The following is a 27998-nucleotide window of genomic DNA, read 5'->3' on the forward strand; positions in this document are numbered from 1 at the left end:
TCAATCCTAAAGGAAATAGGTCCCCAATATTCATTAGAAGGACTGATGCTGAGGCTGAAACTCCAATACTTTGGCCACCTGATGCTAAGAAATGAGTCATTAGAAAAGACCCTGATGCTGGGAAAGATTGAAGGCAGGAAGAGGAGGGGATGATAGAAGATGAGATAGTTGGATGGCATCACCGATTCGATGGACATGAGTTTGAGTGGACTCTGGGTGTTGGTGATAGAGGGAGGCCTGGCATGCTGCAGTCTATGGGGTTGCAAAGAGTCAGACATGACTGAGCGACTGAACTGAACTGAAAATGTTAAGTGTAGAATTTATTGATGCATTGCTAAAACAAACATGAATATAATTAAGACCAAGTTTCTAAAGTAAAAAAACCTCAATTTCTCATTAATTATCTAGATATTTAAGTCTCAGTTCATTTAGAAGCCTTTAAGTTTATGTGCCAAATGTAAATGATATAAAATGAAAGCTCGTCATACCCAACTCTTGGGACCCGACAGACTGTAGCCCACCAGGCTCCTCTGTCAATGGAATTTTCCAGGCAAGAATTCTGGAGTGGGTTGCCATTTCCTACTCCAGAAATGATATAATGTTGTGTATAAAATGCTTTACCTGTGTTATTTGGTAAACAGATGGTTTCTCATTAAATCTTTAACCTAGGGGCCACTCCAGAAGCCTGTGTTGGTGCCCTGGGCTTTTGGACTTCTGGAAAGCATTCAACTTACTGCCCAGACATTCAAAGTTCCCTGTTTCTGACCTTTGGGTGGTCCTGCTCCTGAGCATACCACTTGTGACAGAGCCTGAACCCCCACAACTGGCTGGATCCCCTGGGGGAGACACTGCTGCACTGTGACTCTAACTGAGGCATTGAATTGGGGTTGGTTTGATAGGTAATATGAGCCAGACTCCCAGTTTGGGACAAAGGGCCCTGGCACCCAGGTGTTTCTCATTCCAAGACTTCTTTGCTGGCCTATAGAACTACCGAGTTCTTTCTCGATCCACTTATTTCCAGGAAAAGTGGTCAGGGTATCTGTGCTTTGACCCTGATTGTGACTTCCTCTGAGCCTCCCCTTCCTCAGTACACCCTAGCCCAATCTCTCCCTGCCCTTCCATCCAGACCCACACTTTCTCTCCAGCCCTTATACATGAGCTACAGTGTGTATTTGGTGTGTTCAAAAACAAAAGCATTGTTTAAAACTTTTGGAACTATTTTGAATTCCATATCAAGGTTTTGGTAGTATATCTTTGTGATTTTAAAACATTGTAAATCATATACTTTGAGAGCACAGACAAGAGGCACTAATTTAGGGAGAGTTGGTGCCTAGTTTGAAGGACAAGCACTGGTGAATAAACAGAATGCAAAGTCATTCTAGAAAGAAAGTGTATCCAACACAAAGACAGGAGACAAGAGTTTCCTGTATTTAGGAAACTGCAATATTTGGCACATAGAAAATGCCTGGTAAATATTTGCTGCTATTATGATTTTATTTATATTAGAAGTATTTTATTACTACTGCTAGAGAGAGCACATGGGAAACGGAGAACTTAAGAGTTCTAGCTAGAGCAATAGTTGAAGAGTAAATACAGACTTTAAAGATATTGCACATTTCTACACAGATTTTGTAGAACAGCTAAAAGGAAATGCATAGATTAGTGAACTGACCACACTTACATTGTAGAAGATTGTAGTGGACTAGACAAAAATAGACTAGAACTGATTATTAGAAGTTTGATTGTAGCAATCTAAGAAAGAGACAAGAATTCTAACAGGAATAGGGAAGATGGGGAGAAGGTATCTGTATTTTTGAAGATAAATTAGTGAAAGCTATTGACTTTTTTGTGATAGATGACAGATGGTAAAGTAGAGGAAAGAATTATGAATGAGTTTCAATATTCAGGCTTGTATAAGTGGATGCTTGCTTCTGTTACTATTAGTTATGGGTGCAGCCCAAGAAATATCATGGTTAGGGGAAAAGATGTACTTTTTTTGTTTTGCTTACGCTTATTTTTAGGTGCCCAAGAGATCTCTAAGGGAAGATATCACATTTGCGGATATAAGTACAAATCTGGGGAGTCTTCAAATATAGAAAGCTCTTAAAGCCATGGATTTGACAGCCTTTGTGTAAAGAATTCAGAGAGAAAAGTAGCAAGACTGAGAGTTGACTTCCTCCTGAAAACCAATGTTTATTTATCATCAAATCAATATTGAAACCACACAACACACACAGACCCCATAGCTGAAAAATAGTAAAGGAAACAAGGTAGACAAAATACTTCCTTAAAGCTGACATAGAACATTTTGAGGAATAAAAGGTGAGCATTTTCAAATACTGAAAATACAAGATAAAGACTAGAAAGTGTGCACTGGAAATAGCAAAGAGAAGAAACTGTTTTCCTTGGAAATGTCTGATTGAAAGATAGTCTAGGTGTTGAAAGAATGGTTAGTGATGGAGGTTTGTGAATTCTTGATTTATAAAACTGGTTTTTATGGTTTGCAACATGTGGCTTGGCTGGGAGTATGTGAAAAAAATAATAAAAACAGGCTTTAGTTTGATCAAGACATTCTTAACCCTAGAGAATGGGATTCCAGAAGTCTGAAGGAAAAGAAGCCTTTTTGTGTTGAAGACATAGGGATAGTTATTTGAAATCCATCTGTCAAGAAAAGGCACATTGGCACTAAGGCTGCCTTATATGCTCACAGAGGGTCTGCTGGCATACTGTTCATAATTATCACTGTGGGAGTTGATGAAAGGATATAGATTGAAATAAAGAGATGGAGAAGATGAAAAGTAGGAATAAGGCAGACCAAGGACAGAACTCTGGAAAACCGATATTTAAGGGGTTGCATACAGGAAAAAAAAAAAGATCCACGTTCTCTCATTGTGTAAATGAGAAAACATTTGAATAAGCCAACTCAGACTTATGGTTTCCAGTGAAAAGGCCAGAAAATCACAACTTATTTGCAGGGTTTTTTTTTGTCTGGAGGGGTGGGAAGGACGGGGAGGATATGCTTTATGTGAGCACATGGATGATGTGTCTTCTCCTGAGCATCCTCAATGTGAGAGAAGCATGGTGGGAATCTGATGATACAGCTAATGAGGGAACTGACTGATCCCAGTGATCCATCTCTGTAATCAGACTCTTGGAAATCCTGTCAGTGAGATTTAACCAAATGTAATCCTGCTGGAGAGGACTTTTGGGAGTCCCTTGGACTGCAAGGAGATCCAACCAGTCCATCCTAAAGGAGACTAGTCCTGGGTGTTCATTGGAAGGACTGATGCTGAGGCTGAAACTCCAATACTTTGGCCACCTCATGCAAAGAATTGACTCATTGGAAAAGACCCTGATGCTGGGAGGGATTAGGGGCAGGAGGAGAAGGGGACGACAGGATGAGATGGCTGGATGGCATCACTGACTCAATGCACATGAGTCTGGATGAACTCTGGGAGTTGGTGATGGACAGGGAGGCCTGACATGCTGTGATTCATGGGGTCGCAAAGAGTCAGACATGCCTGAGCGACTGAACTGAACTGAATCCCTACATTGTTCTTCCCAGGGCTCTCAGTGGTAAAGAAGTCACATGCCAATGCAGGAGATATGAGTTTGATCCCTGGGTTGGGAAAATCCCCTGGGGGAGGAAAAGAAACCCACTCCAATATTTTTGCCTAGGAAATCCCAAGGACAGAGGAGCCTGGCAGGCTATAGTCCATGGGGTCACAAAAAAGTTGGACATGACTTAGCATTTAAACAATAAGAACAGGAAAAAAAAAAAAAGACCCAGGGAAGAAAACTGAGGAGAAATGTTCAGAGAGACAGGGAGGAAACCAGGAGAAAATAACATGCAGAAGGTTAGAGGTCACCTTGGGTGTGATTTGATATTGGTTTGGAATAGCATTTTCCATGTAACTTAATCCACATTAAATTAGTTCCCTCCTTCTCTACTTTTCAAATGGAATGCTTTCTCCAGCCCAGATAGCTCTTTGCTGACCCCTTCTGATATGCATCTGGTACAACTCCCGCAATTTACTATTGTGAACTTGGCTCATTAAAAAGTCAGAACCTGACTATACTGATTTTTACCATTACCAGCCTGATATTGATATTCTATCTTTATAACTCATGTAATACTGTTCTTGAATCTCAGTCACCTATGGTTGTGCTGTGCTTAGTAGCTCAGTCGTGTCCCACTCTTTGCGACCCCTTGGACTGTAGCCCGCCAAGCTCCTCTGTCCATGATGATTCTCCAGGCAAGAATTTTGGAGTGGATTGCCATGCCCTCCTCCAGGGGACTTTCCAACCCAGGGATTGAACCCAGGTCTCCCACATTGCAGGCAAATTCTTTACCATCTGAGCCACCAGGGAGCCCATAGTTGTGCGAATTCCTTCTGTTTTGGATTAAAAATGAGCAGAACTTGAAACAGAAAAAATGGTTGTGCTAATTCCTTCTATTTCAAATTCTGCTTATTTTAAATTTCTCATAGTATCTCCCACCAGGTTAACATCAGTGAAGCTTTGAGTGACACGAACATAGCAATTAGGATATTAGATTTCCAGGGGATCCAAAATTAATTTTATATAGGCATGGTATCTTTGCACTTGGAGAGCACTCTAGATATCTGAATGCCCACTGAATTTCAACTACTCTAAAACTAACTTCTCATTTGTCTAATTCATAAAAATGTAATTATACCTTCAATCTATATTTAGCAATTTAAAACCTGAATGATCTAATGTTAGTTACCCTTGTTACATACTTCCAGATGAAGATTTGGACAGTGATTGCATTTTTCATCATCAGTTTTTAATACTAGGGCTTTAGTTATATAGGACCTCGATTATAGTTAATATATTTCTCTTTATGAGGACTGACTTCCTTTTTTTTCATCTTTATTGAGATAAACTTAAAAAATACCATTGTATGAGTTTACAGTGTACAGTGTGGATGATTTGATATACTTATATATTTTGAAGTGATTATCATAATAAGGTTAGTTAACACATCAGTCACATCTAAGGTAACCTCATATAGTTACCTTTTGTGTATAGTGAGAATATCTGAGATTCAGTCTCTTAACACATTTTATGTATACATCACAACATTGTAAACTGTAGCCATCATGTTGTGCATTCAGTTCAGTCACTCAGTCGTGTCCGACTCTGTTGTGATCCACACAGTCAAAGGCGTTGGCATAGTCAATAAAGCAGAAATAGATGTTTTTCTGGAACTCTCTTGCTTTTTCCATGATCCAGAGGATGTTGGCAGTTTGATCTGTGGTTCCTCTGCCTTTTCAAAAACCAGCTTAAACATCAGGAAGTTCACGGTTCACGTATTGCTGAAGCCTGGCTTGGAGAATTTTGAGCATTACTTTACTAGCATGTGAGATGAGTGCAATTGTGCGGTAGTTTGAGCATTCTTTGGCATTGCCTTTCTTTGGGATTGGAATGAAAACTGACCTTTTCCAGTCCTGTGGCCACTGCTGAGTTTTCCATATTTGCTGGCATATTGAATGCAGCACTTTCACAGCATCATCTTTCAGGATTTGAAATAGCTCCACTGGAATTCCATCACCTCCACTAACTTTGTTCATAGTGATGCTTTCTAAGGCCCACTTGACTTCACATTCCACGATGTCTGGCTCTAGATGAGTTATCACACCATCGTGATTATCTGGGTCGTGAAAATCTTTTTTGTACAGTTCTTCTGTGTATTCTTGCCACCTCTTCTTAATATCTTCTGCTTCTGTTAGGTCCATACCATTTCTGTCCTTTATCGAGCCCATCTTTGCATGAAATGTTCCCTTGGTATCTCTAATTTTCTTGAAGAGATCTCTAGTCTTTCCCATTCTGTTGTTTTCCTCTATTTCTTTGCATTGTTTTGCATTAGATCCCTGGAATTTATTCATCTTATATCTGAAAGTTTATACCATTTAACCAACAAGTTCCCATTTCCCTTACCTATGCCCTGCCCCAGGCAACCACCAATCTATTATGTTTCTGTATCTTTTTAAAAAAATTTCAGATGTAAGTGAGAGTATGCAGTACTTGTTTTCCTCTGACTTATTTCATTTTTAGTGCAATTCCTTTAAGTTTCATCCACATCACAAATGGCAGGATTTTCCTCTTTTATGGCCACATAATATTACATTACATATATCTATAATTATGCACAAACATTTCTTTATCCATTTGTCTATCAATAGATGCTTAGGTTGTTTCCACGTCTTGGCTATTGTGAATAACGCTGCAATAACATGGGTATGCACATATCTTTTCAAGAGAGTAATTTCATTTCCTTCAGATGTATTCCCAGAAGTAGTATTGCTGGATCCCACTGTAGCTCTATTTTTTAATTTTTGAGGAACATCTATGCTGTTTTCCATGGAAGCTGAATCAATTTACATTCCCACCAACAATGCACAAAGTTCCCTTTCCACCATGTCATTGCCCTCATTTATTGCCTCTTCTCTTTGATAATAGCCATCCTAACAAGTGTGCAGTAGTTCTCAGTATGATTTTGATTTGTATTTCCCTTCTGTGACTTGTGATGTTTAGCATATATTTATGCATTTTGGCCACTTGTGTGTCTTTTTTGGAACAATATTTATTCAGGTTCTATGCCCATTTTTAAATCAGATTATTTACTCTTTGTTATTGATGTGTATGAGTTCCTCATATATTTTTGATATTATCTGATAGATGGTTTGAAATATTTTTTCCCATTCCATCAGTTACCTTTTCATCTTATTGATTTTTTTTCTGTGCAGAAGTTTTTTAGTTTGATGTAGTCCCACTTTTTCGCTTTTGTTTTTCTTTCTTATATACTTGGCCTCACTTCCAGGAACTCTTCACCAAGACCAATGTCATGAATCTTCCCCCCACTTTTTAATAGGAGTTTTATTATTTCAGGTCTTACATTTCAGCCTTTAATCCATTTATAGTTAATTTTTATGAGTGGTATGAGATAGGAGTCTGGTTAATTTTTTTATGTGTGAATATCCAATTTTACTAGCATCATTTATTGAAGAGACTGTCTTTACTCCACCGAGTATTTTTGGCTTCTTTATCAAATAATAGTTAACTGTATATGCATAGATTTATTTCTGGGCTCTTGATTCTGTTCTGTTTGTCTATATGTCTGTTTTTATGCCAATATCATATTGTTTTGAATACTATAACTTTGTATTATACTTTGAAATCAAGAAGTGTGATACTGCTAGCTTAATTCTTTTTTTCCCAAAATGCTTTAGATGACTGTGGTCTTTTTTATTTTATTTTATTTTATTTTTTGAGGTCTTTTTTAGTTCCATATAAATTTTAGGATTTTTTCCCTATTACTGTGGGGAAAAAAAAGCATTAGAATTTTGATAAATATGATCTTGGATCTATAGATTGCTTTGGGTAGTATGGTCATTTTAAAAATATTAATTCTTCCAATCCATAACATGGATATCTTTCCAGTTGTTTGTGCCTTCTTCATTTCTCTCATAATGCCCTAGAGTTTTCAGTGTACAAATTTTCATTCATTCTCCTGTTAAATTTACCACAACAGCTAAAAATGCTGCAAAGTGAGGGTTTGACATATTACATATAAAATGGAAGATATAGATTATTTTATGACTTGGAGGATTGTACAGTGTGCTACTCTTAGAGGTCAGAGTGGATTCTTGATACAAGGGGAATGGAGCATGGCATTTGTAAGGGGCTCCTCTGCCATCTTTGTCAAGTATCCAACTGCTAACTAACCTTTAGTTTATATAATCCTATTATTATAGCACGAGTAGAAACAAGTGTGCATACTTGGAAAGGAATGGAATTGTTGAAAACATGAACAAATTAATAGTAAGATTTTCAAGTTGGATAACTTAATAATTTATGAATATATATGATAAAAATTGTACTTAAACACTAGTAAGTCAGAAATGGCATTAAAATCCATCTTGATATATGTTGAGCAACTATGTTTCTAAAAATTATAAAATTCACATTTTAAAGTCATCTGAACAAGTGTTATATAATAAAGACAGTGATTAATGCTAAGACATATTGTGCAATAATTGGCTCCTCACTGCTTGATGTGATTTCTTAAAATTTTTATTTTTTTAATTTATTTGGCTGCTTGGGTCTTAGTTGTGGCATGTGGGATCTAGTTCCCTGACCAGGGATTGAACCCAGGCCCCCTGTATTTGGATCACAAAGTCTTACCACTGGACCACCGGAGAAGTCCCTTGATGTAGTTTCAAATTATTTTTTGGAGGTGGGAAGATGGAGGGAGAGACTTAAGTATATATGCTCACACATCATTTGTAGTTTCTCCTGTCTTTAAATTTAAGTATTCAATTTTGTGTTTAATGCAGAAATAATGGACTATCTTGTGTATTGTAACATTTTCTAGCAATATGCCCACAGCTTTCTGAGTATTCACAGTAAGTATGGTAATATACACATATAGGAGAGGGAACACTCTTTACTGACAAATAGATTTATTCTTACCTTTGAGGATGACATTTGAAAACAGAATTTCTGGGAACATTCCACAAAGTTTGTTTAAACAAACTAATAATGAAGTAAAATAAAAGTACCCAATACTTATTTTATGAAAAAGAGCTTTATGTCTATTCTTATTCATGTATGGAATAAAAGGCTGCACAAAATGTTGCTTAATGTCAGTATTCTGTGGGTGGCCATTACTGTGTGTATTACTTATTATTTTGATATCTTATTTAAGAGTTATTTCAAAAAAATAAACAAGGTCTGGGTTTTCAAATACAATCTGTACTAATAATAGTAATAATGACAAGGATGACAATAAAAACAATGATAACTTTGTCACTTAATGGGCATTTAGTATATAACAGACACTGCACAACTATGCTTTTGCCTGGAAAATCCCATGGACAGAGGAGCCTGGTAGGCTGCAGTCCATGGGGTCGCTAAGTCGAAGACTGAGCGACTTCACTTTCACTTTTCACTTTCATGCATTGGAGAAGGAAATGGCGGCCCACTCCAGTGTTCTTGCCTGGAGAATCCCAGGGACGGGGGAGCCTGATGGGCTGTCGTCTTTGGGGTTGCACAGAGTCGGACACGACTGAAGCGACTTAGCAGCAGCAGCAGCAGCACAACTATGATTTATGATACGTTTTAAAATAAGAAAAAAAAATGTTTTCTAGATCTGTGTGGCTTAAAAAATAAGTCTAACAATAGAAACAAGTAGTGATAACCTTATGAATTTTTATTGTTATGCATTTGAATCCTTACAATATAGTCACCATGTTCTACCACTTTCCCAAGTTACAGTTACAGTATTATCTTTCCTCAGCATCTCAATCTGGGTAAGTAATAAAATACATATTTTTACTATCTGTGGAAACAAGATAGGAAATTTGCCTGTTTTCCCCAGGAGTTTCAGAGGTTGTCCTTAATTTCCCATGGTGAGAAAATGAAATTTTCTTTCATCTAAAGGTATATGTTTATAAAACCAAATTTCTTATGTTCTTCCTGATCTTCTTTATCAATTGATCAAAAGTTAATAAAGAGCTTTCCAATTTTTAGTGATAATTATTGCTAATACTTAGTACTAATACTTAGGATTAACTTTGGTTAATCACTGTAGTTATTTTACACAAACTCATGTATTCAACTATGTATTAGTACAAGAACTCTGTGATGTCTCCATTTCACAGATACAGAATATGAGGCTTATAAAGTTTAAATACTTTGGTTGTCATTGCAGAGCTAATAGGCAGATAATGTGAATACTTCGGCTCCAGAGAGTGTGTACTTTATAGTTGTAGACTGTTATGGGGGAATGGGAACAAATCTGAACATAAAATTATAATCTTCTTATGTTCCTAAGCCTTCTACTACCCACCTCCCAAAAATGAGGGTAGGAAAGCTGCTATTGTTGTTATAAGTACTGACATTTGTTTACTGAGGTTATAAGAATAGTGTAAAGTAACTGCCACTTGTAAATATCCACTGATAGATAACCTTCATTCCCATTTCAGCATTAAACTAACTGGAAACAAGGGTGTTAATTGTTTTTTATTTAAAATTAAAATGTTGTCTAGTTTCATCTGAACCCAAAAAAATATTTTGACAGATCTAGAATTTTACCAGACATTCAATTAAGGATTGACTATTGCTCTTGAAACATTATTATTTACTTAAAAAAAAAATCACAGCGGTGTGTTTCTTACAGAAGAAAATAACCTCTTCAGCTAACTAGAAGGACAAAAAGCCAATGGAAGGAAGCCACTAAACTGTGTGCCTTATTCCCCCCTCTCAGCTCTATACAGACATTTTTATCCTTTTAAGTTATCAGAACCAGCGGAACAGATTTTTAAATAGTCTATCTCCAGCTGTCTCCTTGTTTGGGTCCCTGGATGATTTCTCTATGTGAAACGTCTTTCATCTTTTTTCAGGTGAAAGGTTTATTTGTAGATATTCTACAAATGAAACCAACTAAAATCTCCGAAGCTCAAAAATGAAGCTTAGAGTCTTTTTGAAGGAGGCTGACACAACATAGCTGCTCAGCTGCAGAACACTCACTGAGTCTGTGCCACCTACCACTCAGATAGGGGGCAGGTGCCAATTAAAAGGAAGCCAAGTGGGTAGATACATAAAGCAATGAGGTACCTCTTTCCTTTACTTTGCCAAATAGATACAACCTAGCCAACTGAAGCATTTTAGGTGAAACTACAACACTTCTTCATGGGTTCTCAGGACATATTGGCCCAGAACTAAGCACATGTGATCAACTTTGCCTTTCGTTCCCTAGATTCTTCCTATTTCTCCTCTTCTGAACTAGCATACATCTCTGTTCCCATAAGACTTCTTCCAGATTACCAATGAACCCATCATTTCCCCCTTCCTTTCTTATTACAAATTGTAATCAATAAAAAGATAATATATTCATTCATTCACATTGGGATGAAAATTATGCACAAGGCTTAGTCTCTTTCATGGTAAGTTGTCATTTTCTATGGGATAATATTTAGGTTAAAGTAAAGTATACTAATAATGGATTATTCCACTACATCAACTAAGTTGAAAAATATTTTGGAAACATTGTAAATTCCCCAACATTTAAAATTATTAATTTGTTCTATACATAAATTGCATACACACATACATATTGCTAAGTAGTTGTGTGTGCACGTATATATAATAGTGATGGTAATAGTGGCATGCAAAATGAGCATTTGGCAATTTATTTCAGTAAAGGCAATTCTTAATATTCTGATGAGGAAATACTGGGTGGTATCTCCTTTAGTTACAGTTTCTCTCTATATTAATTTTCACTGACTTACATTTCTGTCAGTATGACATATCAGACATCCTAAATGACCTTCTCACTGAAAGCAACTAAAACTGCTCAATAAAATATTTTTAAAATATTAAAAAATGGAAAGCTGATCTGGCAAGAAAATATGAAATTCTAGGAGGATAAAAACAAAGAGAGCAGGAATCCTGGGACTTGAGCAGCAGGCAAGAATGTTCTGAAAGCTTTGCCCTGAGGGTACGGCCAAATGGTTGAGCAGCAATTACACAGGGTCAGGTGATTGAAAGGACTCATAATACTCCATGGGGTATATACTCACTAAGGTAAAATATATGTACAGCAGGAGGAAGAAAAGCACAGGCAAACATCAGACAGGTCCAAGACTTACATATACAGCTCCCAGAGTCCCTTCTTAGTTACACAATTCACAGTTTGTCATCAGATTGTTAATCATTACATGATGGGGAGAAAGACTACCTAGGTCTTCAGTTCAGTTCAGTTCAGTCACTCAGTCATGTCTGACTCTTTGCGACCCCATGGACTGCAGCATGCCAGGCCTCCTTGTCCATTGTCAACTCCCAGAGTTTACTCAAACTCATGTCCACTGAGTCGGTGATGCCATCCAACCATCTCATCCTCTGCCGTTCGCTAGGTCTTAGGGGCATCTTTATCTCATTGAAGGAGGAGGACTTTTTATATTTCTCTGTTAGTGTAGCAAAAACTCCCCTGTATTACTGTGTTTAATAGTGGGATGCAAGAGAACAGAAATGAAGTGCAAACCATCAACCTGTTCATTTTTCTATAAACACTCTTGATAAGCTGGTGCAACTTGCCTTCTGGTTTGTCTCAAATTCTAGCACGAGACTACACTAATCATTATTCAGTACAAATTAGTCAAGTTTTGACCAAGAGACACACCAAGGCTCCAGGCATTCCTGGAAATAAATGAGTTTGCTACAGATTAGCTGAGATCAATTCTATACTTATAGGAGTTGTGATTTTTGAGGACTATGGAAATTAAGGGACAGGAGGTTAAGTCTTGTGGTAGGCAGATTTGTGGGGAATCGAATAAGAAACAATTTACATTTAGCTAGAATCTACATGTTACATTCTCTTCTTAAATATGAAGTAGAAGTACACTGGACATACATAACAGAGGAACAAAAAATGTATCTTAACTGGCCCTTGGAGGAAGGGGGAAAGTTTTTGCTGGTGATTCATAATTTTATGACTCTCATTTGAATTTGTGGTTGAAACCTGGTGAAACACAAATTTATTTCTGGAGGAACATAAATAATTCTTTATTAAATATTCATTCCTTCCTACATCAATCAAGACGTAAATCTCACAGTCCCATGAGCTTTAATAATCACAAAGCACACAAGGAATCAAAAAACCATGAGAGTTAGCCAGCAGAAATAGTAGGCAGCAAATACACTCAAAATTAAGACATTGCAGTTTATTGGACATAAGACATGAAATAAGTGTGTTTACCCTGTTTTAAGAAACAAAGTAGCTGTTTTAAAGATAAAATATGAGAAATAAAATGCCATGAAAAAGTTTCCACGTGTGGGGTAGCTGGGAGGGCAGCGGGTGGCCTGGACCTGCTTCCCTGAGTATAGCGCTACCCTCTGGCCCCCACAGAGGCTGAACCTGGGGCCTCTGAGCTCCAGCACAGGATGCATTTTCTTGTAGAGATCCCAAACGTAAATGGGTTGAATGCCCCAACCAAAAGACAAAGACTGGCTGAATGGATACAAAAACAAGACCCCTACATATGTTGTCTACAAGAGACCCACCTCAAAACAGGGGACACATACAGACTGAAAGTGAAGGGCTGGAAAAAGATTTTCCATGCAAATTGGGACCAAAAGAAAGCAGGAGTCACAATACTCTTATCAGATAAATTAGACTTTAAAACAAAGGCTGTGAAAAGAGACAAAGAAGGTCACTACATAATGATCAAAGGATCAATCCAAGAAGAAGATATAACAATTATAAATATATATCCACCCAACATGGGAGCACCGCAGTATGTAAGACAAATCCTAACAAGTATGAAAGGAGAAATTAACAATAACACAATAATAGTGGGAGACTTTAATACCCCACTCATACTTATGGATAGATCAACTAAACAGAAAATTAACAAGGAAAAAAAAAAAAAAAAACATGTATCTATAAAGCTCACTAAAAGCAAAGCACAGTAAAATGAGGTATGGCAATAAAAGGTGTTAAATTTATCAAAAAAAAAATAATAAAGTGCTGAAAAATTAAAAAAACAAACAAACAAACACTAACGCTGTTTGCTATGTAGTATTCCGATATTTTAGAAATTTAACTACTCTGCAAACTTGTAATTCCTTAGGACACTGGAAATGGTCTTAGGAGTCACCCGATTCAACCATCCTTTTATTGTGGGGATCCCTTAATGAAGCAACTTCTCCTGATACATTTCCTGGGCTCCATTCACCAGGTCTGCTACCCTCCCAGGGCCCACAGCTGCAGGGCTGGAACCCGAGGGGACTGGCAGTAATAAATGCAGGGTCAGCTCAGTGCCTCGGCTCTGGGGGCTCTCAGGTCCAGGGGATCCTGTCTGGGGACAAGGCTGGGCCCAGGTCTCATTCCCAGGAGATACGAAACTTTGCTGAGTAGAGTTAGCTGCTCAAAAAAAAAAATATATATATATATAAAGGTAAACCCCTAGAAACCAACTCAGTGTCCAAAAAAGAAGAAAAGGTTAATTTAGCTGGGACAGCCCAAATGTGGCATTTTATGTAGCCAGAAGAAATTGCTTTTTGGATGAATTGATAACATGGCAGAATGCTTTCACATAGCAAAATTGTTTAATCGTTTAATAAAAAAGAAAAGCATACAAAATGAAAAAAAAAAAAAAAAAAAACCCAAACACATTTTAACTGGCTTAATCTCACTGGGCAATTGCTGGGGAGTTCTTCGTTTTCTCTCCAATCTATTTGACTTTACTGATTTTTGACATTTTAATTCTTCCTCAGCATTCTGAGAAATGCTTTCCCATTAGAAGCACTGATCCTGGCTTCTATACTCCTGGGTGAGGTATTGTAATCATCTGTTTAAACAGGCCACCATATCCACACCCCAGTAGGAAGGCGAGAATCAAGGGAGGTTTTCTGGATTATCTTACTCATTATCAGCCCCCCTTATAATATAATAAAGTGAACTTAAAGAGGAAGTCCAGAACGCAACAGTGGTCCACATTTGAATTAAGCCAGTGAGGAAAAAAAAAAAAAAGTAAAAGAACAGGAAGAGTGTCTAGAGGCAAAAAGGAGATAGGAAAAAGTGAAAAATAAACTAAGGGACTTGGAAAATTGTAAATCCTCAACACACTTACATGGAATTTTTGAAGGAAAAAGCTAGAGGATGGGGGAATTCTCTGTTTACAGGGGAAATGACAGAATAATCCAGAACTGATGAGAAAATGTTTAATATTTGAGCATACCAAAGAATTTCAAGAATTTCAAGCAGATGTCATTTATAAAAATGTAGATAGCCAAAGTATATAGATATTTGCTATTCTATCAAAACACTTTCTACTAAACATATAGGCTATATATATTAATATATATATATGTATATGTATATATGGGTTGCAAAGAGTTGGACACAACTGAGCAACTGAACCGAACTGATGTGTATACATATATATATATACACACACATATACACACACATGGATTTTTCAGGTGATAGAAACAGCAAAATGAATTAGTCTTCACTGACCATTTTCAATTTTTAGAATCTTTGCTTCCTATGCAATAATCACCTGTGAACAAAAACTAATATCCAGAGTTTGTTGAAGTAAAACTATTTTCATTGCTTCCTTATCAATATTCACTTCTCAGTAGCAGGGTCAAAGACTTATTCTCACAGAGCTGGAGGAGGCAATGTATTTTTTTAAACTCACATAGAAGTGGAAATGACTTGTCATTTATCTTTCCCTCAGAACAAGTTCTTTTGGAGAGGAAAGCAAGATTTCCCTAAATGCCTTAAAAGAGGTTAGATGGAGACCAAAGTCAGCTAAGGGGTGAGAGTAGGGTGCACTAGAAGAGGAAGGAAGGGATATTAAATGGAAACAATTTTGCCCAGGAGATAAACCCCTTTCAAATGTTGGCCTGGGGATTACTAGATCTGCAATCTTTAAAACATGACAGTCACTAAGGTTCAAAGCTGAGCTTTCTAGGTTCTTAAGAATAAAGCTTGAGACACTATCCTAATATAATCTTTACATTAGTCAAATGATAGAATGCCTAATGTTAATGCCTCAATTTAGAAGCTAATCTTTCCAATTAGTGCTTTATTTCTTAGCAGATAGTGTCACATAAGGACCAGGAAAATAAATGATTGGTTTTGCATATTACATTTTTGCTCTTCAAACCACAATACTGCCCACAGTATGATCACCACTTATTATTAATTTACTTTTCAAAAACACAAAGGTCCTGTGTATACTAAACACAAAGCTAAAGTGACAGAGTCCTTTTTTCAACCCAAATAAATATATGACTGTCATTTAGCAATCCCCAGTGTTCAGTTGAATTTTTTTCCAGCACTACTAGGATGTTAAGGGAGGGTGACAATAGAGACAGCTTATTGATGTCCTGTGCATACATCTGAAAGCTACTTTAATGTTGCACATAAAAGGTCAAGCATAAAATTATTTGCTTGGAGCAGCTGTCCTCAGAGATTTGAATTAACATAGATGGAGATTACCACAAGAAAAAAGTTTAATTTTATCTTAATTGGATTAAGCTGGGTCCCATCCATACTGAGAAGATGAGGTTACAAAAGACTAGAAACTGCCAGGTTGACAGAAAGGGATTAATTCATGGGCTAGTGTCAGGTTGTTGACTAATAACATATTGATCGTATCTATAAGATATGCACAGTGTCTCTCAGGAAGAGAGACACTTTGGAATTGAAGATCCTAGCCTATCTGACACGATCAAAGTTAGATTAATATTAGTTAAGAGCTGCAAGTGAGCTGCGTATTGCCTTAGCAACCGGAGACATTTTCTACATGTGTCTGGGACTGACCATCATGAATAGTAGCAGTACTTGTTGGTTAGAGGGAAGCGACTGATTTGTGTGGCTGCTTCCCCCACTCCTTTCTGTCTTCAGTGCGTACCAGCAGACATATTGAACTACCACGGTTTAATCCCAGTGGAGCCTGCAGGTGGTATTGTCCTTGCATTGAGGAGTTATTAAATTCTTAAGGTCACCATAGAAAAGGTTCTATTAAATTGAGTTAATAAAAACATTGGGCAAAGGTTTGCAAAGAGCACAGATGTCAAAGCTTTGGGAATTGGAATGTCTCTTATGATATTAGGCTAAAAGAATAATTTAAATGACACTATAATATAAAGAAGATAAAAATTCTGTATTCAATAAATATGAAATTTTCTCACCTAATACATGTGCGTATATGTTAATACTTGTATAAGACACTCGTTTCTTTGAACATTTTGCTTGCCATTTCCTGTATGCATTTCTTTCTTTTCTTTTTTCAGTTGAGGGAACACATGTATACCTGTGGCGGATTCATTTTGATATTTGGCAAAACTAATACAATTTTGTAAAGTTTAAAAATAAAATAAAATTGTAGTTGGAAAAAAATAAATAAATAAAAACAGAAACACCTGGAAAACAGCACCTGAGCATAAGTCCCAGTGAATTTCTGGGAATTTTTGTATGTGTGAAAACTGATTTTTAAGAAAAAAAAGTTGAAAGGAAGTGTGACACTTGATTTAGGGTGACTCTAATACTTGCCTGAATGGAGGAAGTGGGTTAGAAAAAGTCTTTAGCATTTAGTTCCAATGATGCAGCTGAGATTCTCTATTTATACAGTCTATAAACAAAACTGCACTCATAGCACAATGTGTGTGGAAGTCCAACTATTCCTTATGCATCCCACTTATCTGTGGATTTACAATAGCCTGCTTCCACTGGAAGAGGAAGCTGTATATTAGCATGGTAGCATTGTGATAAACATTCTAAAAACTGAGGGAATCACTACTCCATCTGTCCAATTACTAAACGTTAATATTCTATTTTCAGGGAAAATTATGAGAGAAATCTCATGGAGAGCACATGACTTTTTAGAATGAATCTGACAGAGGATGAGATGGTTGGATGATATCACCGACTCAATGGGCATGAGTTTGAGTAAGCTCTGGGAGTTGGTGATGGACAGGGAAGCCTGGGGTACTGCAGTCCATGGGGTCACAAAGAGCTGGACACAACTGTGCGACTGAACTGAACTGACTGCTCTTTAATGATTGAAGCTGAATTTGGCTTCAGTATCCGACACTGAATTAAATCTTGGAAACAAGAGTTTTTGGCTGAAGCAGAAAAGAATAGCTTGGTTGCTTTGCCAGGCAAAGGGGGCCACAGTGGACTAATGCCCTCAAAATTGTGTGTCCCAACATAGAGAGGTAGTGAGAAGTTTTATATTAATGGTTCAAAGAGGGTGTGATCAGCTCCTGGACGTTTTTCTGACTTGGTGGTGGTGAGGCAAGTGGGAGTCAGCATTATCAACTTTCTGGTTCTAGCTGGTCTGTTATCTCCATGCCTTGTGGGCAGCATATCATCTAAACCATTAACTTCTCTCACCTGGTGGGAGCTTTGCTGCTAAGTTGATTCAGTTGTGTCCGACTCTGTGTGACCCCATAGACGGCCTCCTACCAGGCTCCACCGTCCCTGGGATTCTCCAAGCAAGAACACCGGAGTGGGTTGTCATTTCCTTCTCCAGTGAATGAAAGCGAAAAGTGAAAGTGAAGTCGCTCAGTCTTGTCCGACTCTTAGCGACCTCATGGACTGCAGCCTACCAGGCTCCTCCGTCCATGGGATTTTCCAGGCAAGAGTACTGGAGTGGGGTGCCATTGCCTTCTCCAGGAGACTGGGAGCTTTAGTATCTGCAAAACAGCTCAAAGATATAGTTCCCTTGATGGGAAACCAGGACCTTGCCCCAGGCTACACTGTTGTTTCTCTAGACTCTCAATCTCTCCTCTATCATCCCCTCTGTTCCCTAATTAACAACTGCTTGAACCTGCTGGTTGGAACTTATAGGAGGTCAAGGAGGCTGAAAGAAGCCTGTTTCCTATAATCAACGAAATGGGGATCTCAGGAAGGTTTTTATGCCCAGGAGCCCCACAGGTCTAGCTCTGTATCAATGATCCACTCTAAAAATATATCCCTCCCTCCCTCCTTCCTTCCTGAGTGTCTTTGCAGAGAGCCACCTACAGATGGTGGTGGGGTGTTGGTGCAGGTTCACCTGCCGGCTCCCAGAATGAATTAGGGCGTGGACTCCAGCACTGGCGCAGGTTGCTCCTCCTGCACTGCTCAGCGTGAGGTGTTGCCCAGCACACACTCTCTTCACCCTGGCCCAGCATCAGTGACCTGGAGGTGGTTCCAGGTAAGTCCAGGCCTCTGCTCCCATCTCTCCTTTTTGCACGTCCCTGTACACTTCCCCCTACTCTATATGCTGCTTTTGTAAAAAATAAAGTGTTTTCAGTTGTTGGCCACTTGGCTTTCTGTGCATGGTACAGGAAACGCTTGTCTGGCTGAGCGCTTTGGGCTGCAGACAGGTGATGAGCCCTAAGTTGGGGCAGCTGTAGGGGCCTCTAAAGTAAGGCAGAGCGGGCAGTGCCACCTGGCTTGAGACCATCGAAAACAGGAAGCTTCAGAGAAATGAAATGGGACTTGAGGGTGCGGGAGGGGCAGTAAGGGGCCCTGAACACGGAGGGGCTGTGACAGGGTGGGGAGCCGAGATGAGGTCACAAGTCAGTGAAAACGGCAGCTGGTGTGCAGGGACTGCTGGTAGTCCTTGAGGATTTGATGATGACTGATGTGAATGGACCCCGGGGACTTGTCTGGTGACTGGATGGGGGTGCAGAACCTAGCTTGGGGCTATCGTGAATGGCAGGGAAGAGAGAACCTGATGGTCAGATGGTGCCTGCCCAGTGTATTTGTACCCTGGCCCTCAAGGCCACAATTGGGTGGCAGACATCTGGCTGCGTTTGTGATGTTACTCCAGTTGTGGGAAGTGATGGAATCCTCAGAACTGCCCTCTGGCCTCAGGAAGAGGGCCCTGGCCTGCCCTTCTACTTCTAGGCCTTGATCCAAGGTGCATGCCCCACCCCTTGTGGGGCCAGCCATGTAAACTGGATGTTTTTCCTGCAGTTTCATTCAGATGCTATCCTTACCACTGCACTGCACAGCTAGAAGGGGTAATCTCTGCAATAGACAGGTGCTCCTTCCAGACTTTCTGTGTTTAATGGCTTCAGCAGAGTCACTTCAGGGTCACTGGGCAGATTTCCTTCCCTTCGTCTTCCACTTTATACGAACATGTTCCTACCTCTAGAATTCACTGTCCGGTGACTGGCAGATGACACTAGATGGACTGTGGAGGGAGATGGAATGGGCTGGTTCCCAGGGCTGTGGACCTCTCAGGGCAGGGGTCACAGTCTGTTCAACCCTGAGCTGCAGGACGTTGGGTTCAGCATACTTTTTACCAGACTGGGGTCCAGTTTGAGCCTCTAGAGGTGAGCGCCTACCCCGGCCATCCTGTTTTACCTGAGCAAAGCTGTCTTGCCCCCTGTACAACCTGTACCAGGCTCCTTGAAAGCTGCCTCACAGCATCAGGAGGGGCAGATGCTGGTGCCAGGAGTTAGTGCACCCCGCCAGGCACACCCTTACACCCCCATCAACACACACACACACAGGGCCCTGAGGACAAAGTGCTCTGAGGACACTGAATCCCACGGCCTGCACACGTGCACCAGCTAATTCTTCACCAGCCAGGTGCCACCAGGGATTGGTGGAAGTGGTAGACAGCAGGTGAATGCTATTTCTTAATTAAAATTGGATCTCTAGTTTTTCTGAGACATGAGACTACCCAAACAGTCTATATATCCTAGACTTCATTGCATTCTTTAACTATGTAACTTTGTCTTCAATCAGGGCCAGCTACATCATTTCTGTGCAGGGAGGTTGGGGGAAAGGATGTGTTTAAAAAAGAGGGAAAAATCTATATTGAAGTTATTAATTTATTGTGTTTCCTTTTCTTTTTGTGTCTCAACTTATCACATTATTGTGTTGCTAATTAACATAGTTCTAAGTAAAGAAAATTAAAATTTTAATTATTAACATGAATTTTTCTGTTCATATTTATTTTGTTCAATACCAGTTTTAAAAGCAAATGTAAGGGCATTTCATGTGTATGAGGAATAACAGAAATTGTACAGTCCATATTTCATAGCTAATCTATGCATATGTATTTTATTCCTGCCCCGAGTAGAACACTTCACAAAACTTATTCATGTTTAATAAATATTGAGGTGACTGTGGCAGTTTCTTCAGTAAGACAACAATACAACTTGCCACATCAGTTGACTCTTCACCAGTAATATGCCTGTAGCATGCAATGCTGTTTGATAGTGTTTTACCCACAATAGGACCTCTTTCAAAACTGGGATCAATCCTCTCAAACCTGTCACTGCTTTATCTATTTAGTGTATGTAATGTTTTAAATACTTTGTTGTCCTTTAAACAGTCTTCACAGCATCTTCACCTAGACTCCATTTCAATACACCACCTTCTTTGCTCATGAGAAGCAACTCCTCATCCATTTATCATGAGATTGCAACAATTCAGTCACATCTTCAGGCTCCACTTGTAATTCCAGTTCTCTTGCTATTTCTGCCACAGTTGTACTTACTTTTTCCCCTGAAGTCTGGAATCCCTAAAAGTATTTCCCGAGGATTGAAATAAACTTCTTCTAAATTCCTGTAAACATTGATAGTTTGCTCCCTTCCAGTGACTCACAAGTGTTCTTAATTGTATTTACAATGTGAATAGATTTCAGGATATTTTCAACTTATTTTTCCTGACACCATCAGAAGGTTCACTATATCTGGCAGCTATAGGCCTATGAATTGTGTTTCTGAAATAATAAGACTTGAAAGTTGAAAATTACTCCTCAATCCATGGACTGCAGAATGGATATTGTGTTGGCAGGCATGAAAATAACCTTAATTGTGTACATCTTCATCAGAACTCTTGGATGGCAAGGTACATGATCCCTGAGCAGTAATATTTTGAAGTAAATCTTTTTCCCTGAGCAGTAGATCTCAACAGTGGGCTTAAAATATTAAGTAAACATTTTGTAAATAGGTGTTCTGTCATTCAGGCTTTCTTGTTCATTTATAGAGCATTGGCAGAGTAGATTTAATATAATTCTTAAGGGCCTTAGGATTGTCAGAATGGTAAATGAGTACTGGTTTCAACTTATAGTCGCCAGTTGTATTAACCCCTAATAAGAATCAGCCTGTCTTTTGAAGCCAGGCATTGACTTATTGCTATAGAAGTCTGAGAGGGCATCTTCTCCCAATAGAAGACTATTTCATCTACACTGAAACTCTGTTGTTTAGTGTAAGTAATTAATTATCTTAATCAGATCTTCTGAATAACTTGCTGCAGCTTCTACATCAGTACTTGCTGCTTCTCTTTGCAGTTTTATGTTATGGACGTGGTGTTTTCCCTTAAACATCATGAACCACCCTCTGCTAGCTTTAATCTTTCTTTCTGCAGCTTCCTCACCTATCTCAGCCTTCATAGAATTGAAAAGATTTAGGGCCTTGCTTTGAATTAAGCTTTGGTGTAAGGGAATGTTCTGGCTGGTTTGATCTTCTATCTTGACAACTAAAACTTTTCTTTATATCAACAATCAGACTCTCAGTCTCTTATCATTTGTATATTTACTGATGGAGCACTTTTACTTTCCTTCAATAACTTTTCCTTTGAAATCACAACTTGGTTAACTGTTTGGTGCAAGTCACCTAACATTTGGCCTTTCTCATGAAACTTAATTATTTCTAGCTTTTGACTTAAAGTGAGAGAAGTGTGACTCTTGCTTTCCCTTGAACACACAGAAGTTGTAAGATTATTAACTGGCTGGCCTAATTTTAGTATTGTTTGTCTCAAGGAATAGGGAGGACTGAGGAGAGGGGAGAGGGGAGAACACATAACATTTATAAGATTGTTTGTTGTTTTATTTAGGTGTGGTTCGTGATGCCCCAAAATAATTATAATTCTAATGTCACTGATCAAAGGTCACCATGCTGCTGCTGCTGCTAAGTCGCTTCAGTCGTGTCCGACTCTGTGCAACCCCATAGACAGCAGCCCACCAGGCTCCCCCGTTCCTGGGATTCTCCAGGCAAGAACACTGGAGTGGGTTGCCATTTCCCTCTCCAATGCATGAAAGTGAAAAGTGAAAATGAAGTGCTCAGTCATGTCCGACTCTTAGCGACCCCATGGACTGCAGCCTACCAGGCTCCTGCGTCCATGGGATTTTCTAGACAAGAGTACTGGAGTGGGGTGCCATTGCCTTCTCTGAAAGGTCACCATGCAAATATAATAAAAAAAAAAAAAGTGTGAAATATTTCAAAAATTACCAAAATGTGGCACTGAGATATAAAGTTAGCAAATGCTATGGGAGATGGTACCAATAGATTTATACAGTGTAGGGTTGCAATTAAAAAAAAAAAAAGAATATCTATAGAGCACAATAAAGTGATGCACCATAAAATGAGATATGCCTATGCTTCCTTTGACCTCCCACACCTAGAGGGTCTACCATAATTCTATGCAAATGGGATACTGTTGTTTTGCATGTATGGGATACAGTATGTTTTGCATACTGTTCTATGCAAAAACTATCTGCAAATGATTGAGCAAGAAATGGCAGGCACACATTGTGTCTCCTTTGCTCTCATGTATACTCAGTTATTTTATGAGACTTCATTGACAAAACAAATGTTCAAGAAAAAAATTAAGGATTTCAAAAGGGTGACAAGGTCATTAAAGTAAATGTGGGGCTCTTCTGAAATTTCTTCTAAAACTAGATTTACACTTGATCTGAATCCTGCAGTTATTTGTGCAGTGCAACAAAATATTCACATTTTTTCTTTGCTGCACTTTCATCTTTGTTGGCCAGCTCCCTCTTTCCTTTCTTGGTCACAACACATGCCATGCAAGATCTTAGTTCCCAGACCAGAAATCAAACCTGTGTTCTCTGCAGTGGAAGCATGGAGTCTTAACCACTGGACCACCAAGGAAGTCCCATCAGTGCCCTCTTTTGATTATCCATTTTCATAAGCTGATGTGTGGGTGTGTCACTAGGATGCATAGTAGCAACACAACTACACACCTTGCAGTTTGTGAATGAACTGAGCAACAAATGTACAGTGACCAATCCGTGACAGATTTGGAAAAAATGACATGATTACTCACTGAAAATGATAGCACCATGTATATTTACATAGAAATTTATGGAAAGAAGAGCTTGTGTGTTCAAGTTTGTGTGTTCCATATTTACTCATAGTTAATGTATTATATCGGAGAAGGCAATGGCACCCCACTCCAGTACTCTTGCCTGGAAAATCCCATGGATGGAGGAGCCTGGTAGGCTGCAGTCCGTGGGGTCACGAAGAGTTGGACACAACTGAACGACTTCACTTTCACTTTTCACTTTTCATGCATTGGAGAAGGCAATGGCAACTCACTCCTGTGTTCTTGCCTGGAGAATCCCAGGGACGGGGGAGCCTGGTGGGCTGCCGTCTATTGGGGTCGCACAGAGTTGGACACAACTGAAGTGACTTAGCAATAGCAATAGCAATGTATTATATAATTTGAATAGTGTCATCAGGGAGCTAGTGTTATTTAACTAAACAATGGTAACTGGTGTTTGTGCGTATTGGAACCAGAAAAATGAGTACTTTATACTTATTGTATCATACTTTTTCATGATGTCAAGCATCTAGAAGTGGCTTAGAGTTCTGGTTTAGGACTTCTCCTGAAGTGGCAGTTAAAATATCATCTTGGGCTCCAATCATGTAAAGACTTGCATGAGACTGGTGCATTCACTTGCAAGGTGACTCCCTTGCACACCTGGCAAGTTGGGGCTCTCTCTGACTCCAATGCTCAGTCATGTCCAACTCTTCGTGACCCCGAGGGCTATAGCCTGCCAGGCTCCAGTGTTCCTGGGATTTTTCAAGCAAGAATACTGGAGTGAGTTGCCATTTCCTTCTCCAGGGGATCTTCCCAACCCAGGGATCGAACCTGCATCTCCTGTGTCTCCTGCATTGCAGACAGATTTTTTTACCCACTGAGCCATCAGGGAAGCCCAAATCAGGACTAGTTATCGGCAGAAAGATCAGTTCCTCCTTACCTGGACTCCTCCATAGGGCTGCTTGAATGTCCTCATAACATGGCAGTGGCTATTCCAAGAGAAAGTGACCACAGAGAAAGAATAAGATGGAAGTCATATATCTTTCATGACCTAACATGAGAAGCCACACACCGCTGTTTCTTACTGATTGCAGTTCACCAAAGGAGGGAAGTGTGGGTGGGAATGTTGAAATTATTGGGGACCATGTTGGAAACTGAATATCACGTATAGCAACATAGAACCTCGGAAATGGTTAAACACAAAAAGAAAAAGAAGCCAAACAAGCCCAACTATAACTTGATGGACTGGACCAGAGGTTATTTTAATAATATTAACATTCCCCTAATGCTTTTAGGAGACAAAAACCTATTACACATATTTAGTAAGCTTCATTGGATATAATAACATATACTCCCTGAATATATACATTAAATTTTAAGGTTTCTTAAATCGTGCATTGTCTTATTTACCTTGATGTGTATAGACTTTAAAATAGGGCTTCCCTGGTGGCTCAGATGGTAAAGAATCTGCCTGCAATGCAGGAGACAAGGGTTTGATCCCTGGGTTGGGAAGATTCCCTGGAGAAAGGAATGACAACCCACTCCAGTATTTTTGCCTGGGAAATCCCATGGACAGAGGAGCCTGGCAGGCTGCAGTCCATGTGGTCATGAAGAGTCACTAGATACTCATCAAAGATCTCAGCAATTGGGGAATAAAGTCATGTCTAAAATCTTCCCATTAGAATAATACTGCTGATTTTACACTTTTCCATTTTGATATGTTTTTCTGCAAGAGATATTTTTAGGATTAAGAGTAAGAAAAGTTTTAAGGATAGGAATATCTTTATTCCTCCAAAGATTGTATTTTATGAAACTTTACAAGCAGTTTATTTCCACATACAGTCACTTGCATTGGTTATTAGTATTGCTTTTTACTATAAAGTTTTGCAAAGTGAAAACCGTTTTGCTTTTGCCATTTAGTTTGCAATTGTTTTATTACTGGCAAATTTGAGTATTTTACCAATATATGTAACAACCTTGTAACATAAAAGGTTATGTTAAAAGCTTATTTTGTAACTTGTATAAAGCATTATTTTATTGGATCAAGACTATTTTCATTTTCTAATATATATTTCCATTACCTTTACATATTAAATATATATGTGAAAACTGTCACTAGGGCATGGAAAAAGTTTTTGCTTTGTAGTTTTAGTTTATAGTGCTTTTAGTCTTGCAAAATATGATTTTAGAATTTAATTTCCACGTAATAAAATTATTAGATTTCAAGTTTTATCTTTAATATCATAGCTACAAACTTACCATTCGAGATTAATATATGCTAATTTTACATCTAATTCTTATATGGTTTTTTTATATTAAAATTTTTGATACAGTTAGAATGAATACCAGTGTATGATTTCCCATTGGGATATAAATTTATAATTCTTTTTTATAAAATGCTAGCTAGTTTTACAAGTTAAATAATTTGTCTTTAATACTTTAGACTTTGGTATAGGCATGAATCTATCCAAACTGTCTATTCTCTTCCAATGTCACACCTCTGTAATTGTTGTTAGCTTTAGTTTTTTTTCAAGTTGGTGGTTTCCTAAATTAGTTTTGGGTTTAATACACCTTATGAGTATAATTGGCAACCATCTATTGCCACATTTGAGGAGTGCTGGAAGTGAAAATCAACAATACCTCTCTCAAAAATGTGTTACTGATCTTGAAATATTCACAGCCAAATTCTTTCTTCAAAGTTCATCTCTTCTTAAGATAAGCCCTTTCATATTATACTATCTAGAAAGACTGGTTTGCTTTTGTTTTAAAATTATATTGTTTTGTCAAATTATATTTCTAAGGATACAGTCTCATGAATTTTAGTATAATTTAATGTTTTTTGAGTGTACGAGAACAGTTTTGTATATAAAACAATCTCTTAGAAAATGATAGCATTTAATGAGAATATTTAACTAGATATATACAGACATTCCTTTTGGATAACAATGAGCGTAAGAAAAAATGGATAGATTAATTTTTCATTAAAGATAAATTTTTTTTATTGAAAGATAATTTTCCAGGAAATTTCTTTTTGGAAGTTTATAATATATGGGAATTCATTGTTAATTTCAGATGCACAAAATTTAACAATGTTTTAAAATACAATTTGATAATTATGTTATCTTAAAAATATTTTTTACTGCTAAAGCTAGTTGTTTTTGAAAATATAAGTCCCTGATGGTGTTCAAAAAGAATAAATAATAAAAAACGTGTCAAAGAAAAGTTATTTATTTCAATATAAATGAAATGATTGATGCCTGATTATTAAAAAAATTATGATCTAGATCACACCAATGGAATACAAGACTGCCCACCAAGCCCAAGGCTTGCATTTTGGGGAAATAGTTTTGTGATTGTCTTTTTCAGATAAAACAAGGCATCAGAAATGCCTAGATAAAACAGTTTTACCTCACAGTCAGGAGGTGATCTCTGAGGAAAGAGACTCCAACATTTTATGATTTTACAGACTGATGTACAACTTTCCTGGTATAGACTCTGTTACTCTCCTCCACTCCACACAAAAATATGATCTTATTGATGCTGATCAGAGCTCAGCAACGTGAGAAATTCAGTGCCCAGAAATATATAAAATGTTAAGTACTGAATACAAGCAGGGCAGTGGTATAGTTAGAAAAAGATCTCAGACATAGCACATCCTTATCTCGTGTGTGTCCTGTCACATATGGAAGCATATTAATTTAAATGTAATTCATATTACATTTACATATTGCATACCAGAAGCTCCCTTCTAATCAGACTGAATGAAACTAAAGCCATTAAAGAACAAATAATATGGAATTACATTTAAATTAATATGAGCCATGTCCTCTATTGACCCAGGAATTGAACCCAGGTCTCTGGCATTGCAGGCAGATTCTTTACCGACTGAGCTACAAGGGAAGCTCAGTATGCCTTGGAAAGGCAAAAGATTGTAACTAGTCAATTAAAATCTCCTCTGAAAGGTAGAGGGATATTTTTAATGCATAAGAGCATTAGGAAAAGAAAAAGGAAATAATTCAAGATGGAGTTCATCCTAACAGTTTTTAAAGAAAAACTACAAAATTGCATAAAATTTCAGAGGAAAATTCTGCCTTACTCATCTTTGTTGTGGTGGCTCAGGGGAGAGAGTTAGATAGTGGAAATGGCCCATATTAATGTAAATGTAATTATATATTATTTATTCCTTAAAGGCTTTAGTTTCATTCACTCTGACTGGAAGGGAGCTTCTGTTTCCACAGAATTCAGAGAATTTTAGAAAAATAGGATCCTGAGCAAGTCAGTTCACATATAAAAGGATCACTAATACCTAGAGAAAACTAAAGCTTACTCTTGAACTCTTTATCAAGAGTGGTTCTAAAGGAATCTACCACTTACAGAGTCGGAC

The 27998-nt window shown here is 38.2% G+C and overlaps 1 pseudogene; it reads right to left on the reverse strand.

The window, feature by feature from the left end:
- Nucleotides 1-24590, reverse strand: part of LOC139180206 (large ribosomal subunit protein eL43-like) — a 33244-nt pseudogene extending 8654 nt beyond the window's left edge.
- Between the last annotated feature and the right edge of the window lie 3408 nt (nt 24591-27998).

Source organism: Bos indicus, chromosome 3 (assembly GCF_029378745.1).
Source record: "Bos indicus isolate NIAB-ARS_2022 breed Sahiwal x Tharparkar chromosome 3, NIAB-ARS_B.indTharparkar_mat_pri_1.0, whole genome shotgun sequence".
Taxonomy (NCBI): Eukaryota; Metazoa; Chordata; class Mammalia; order Artiodactyla; family Bovidae; genus Bos; species Bos indicus.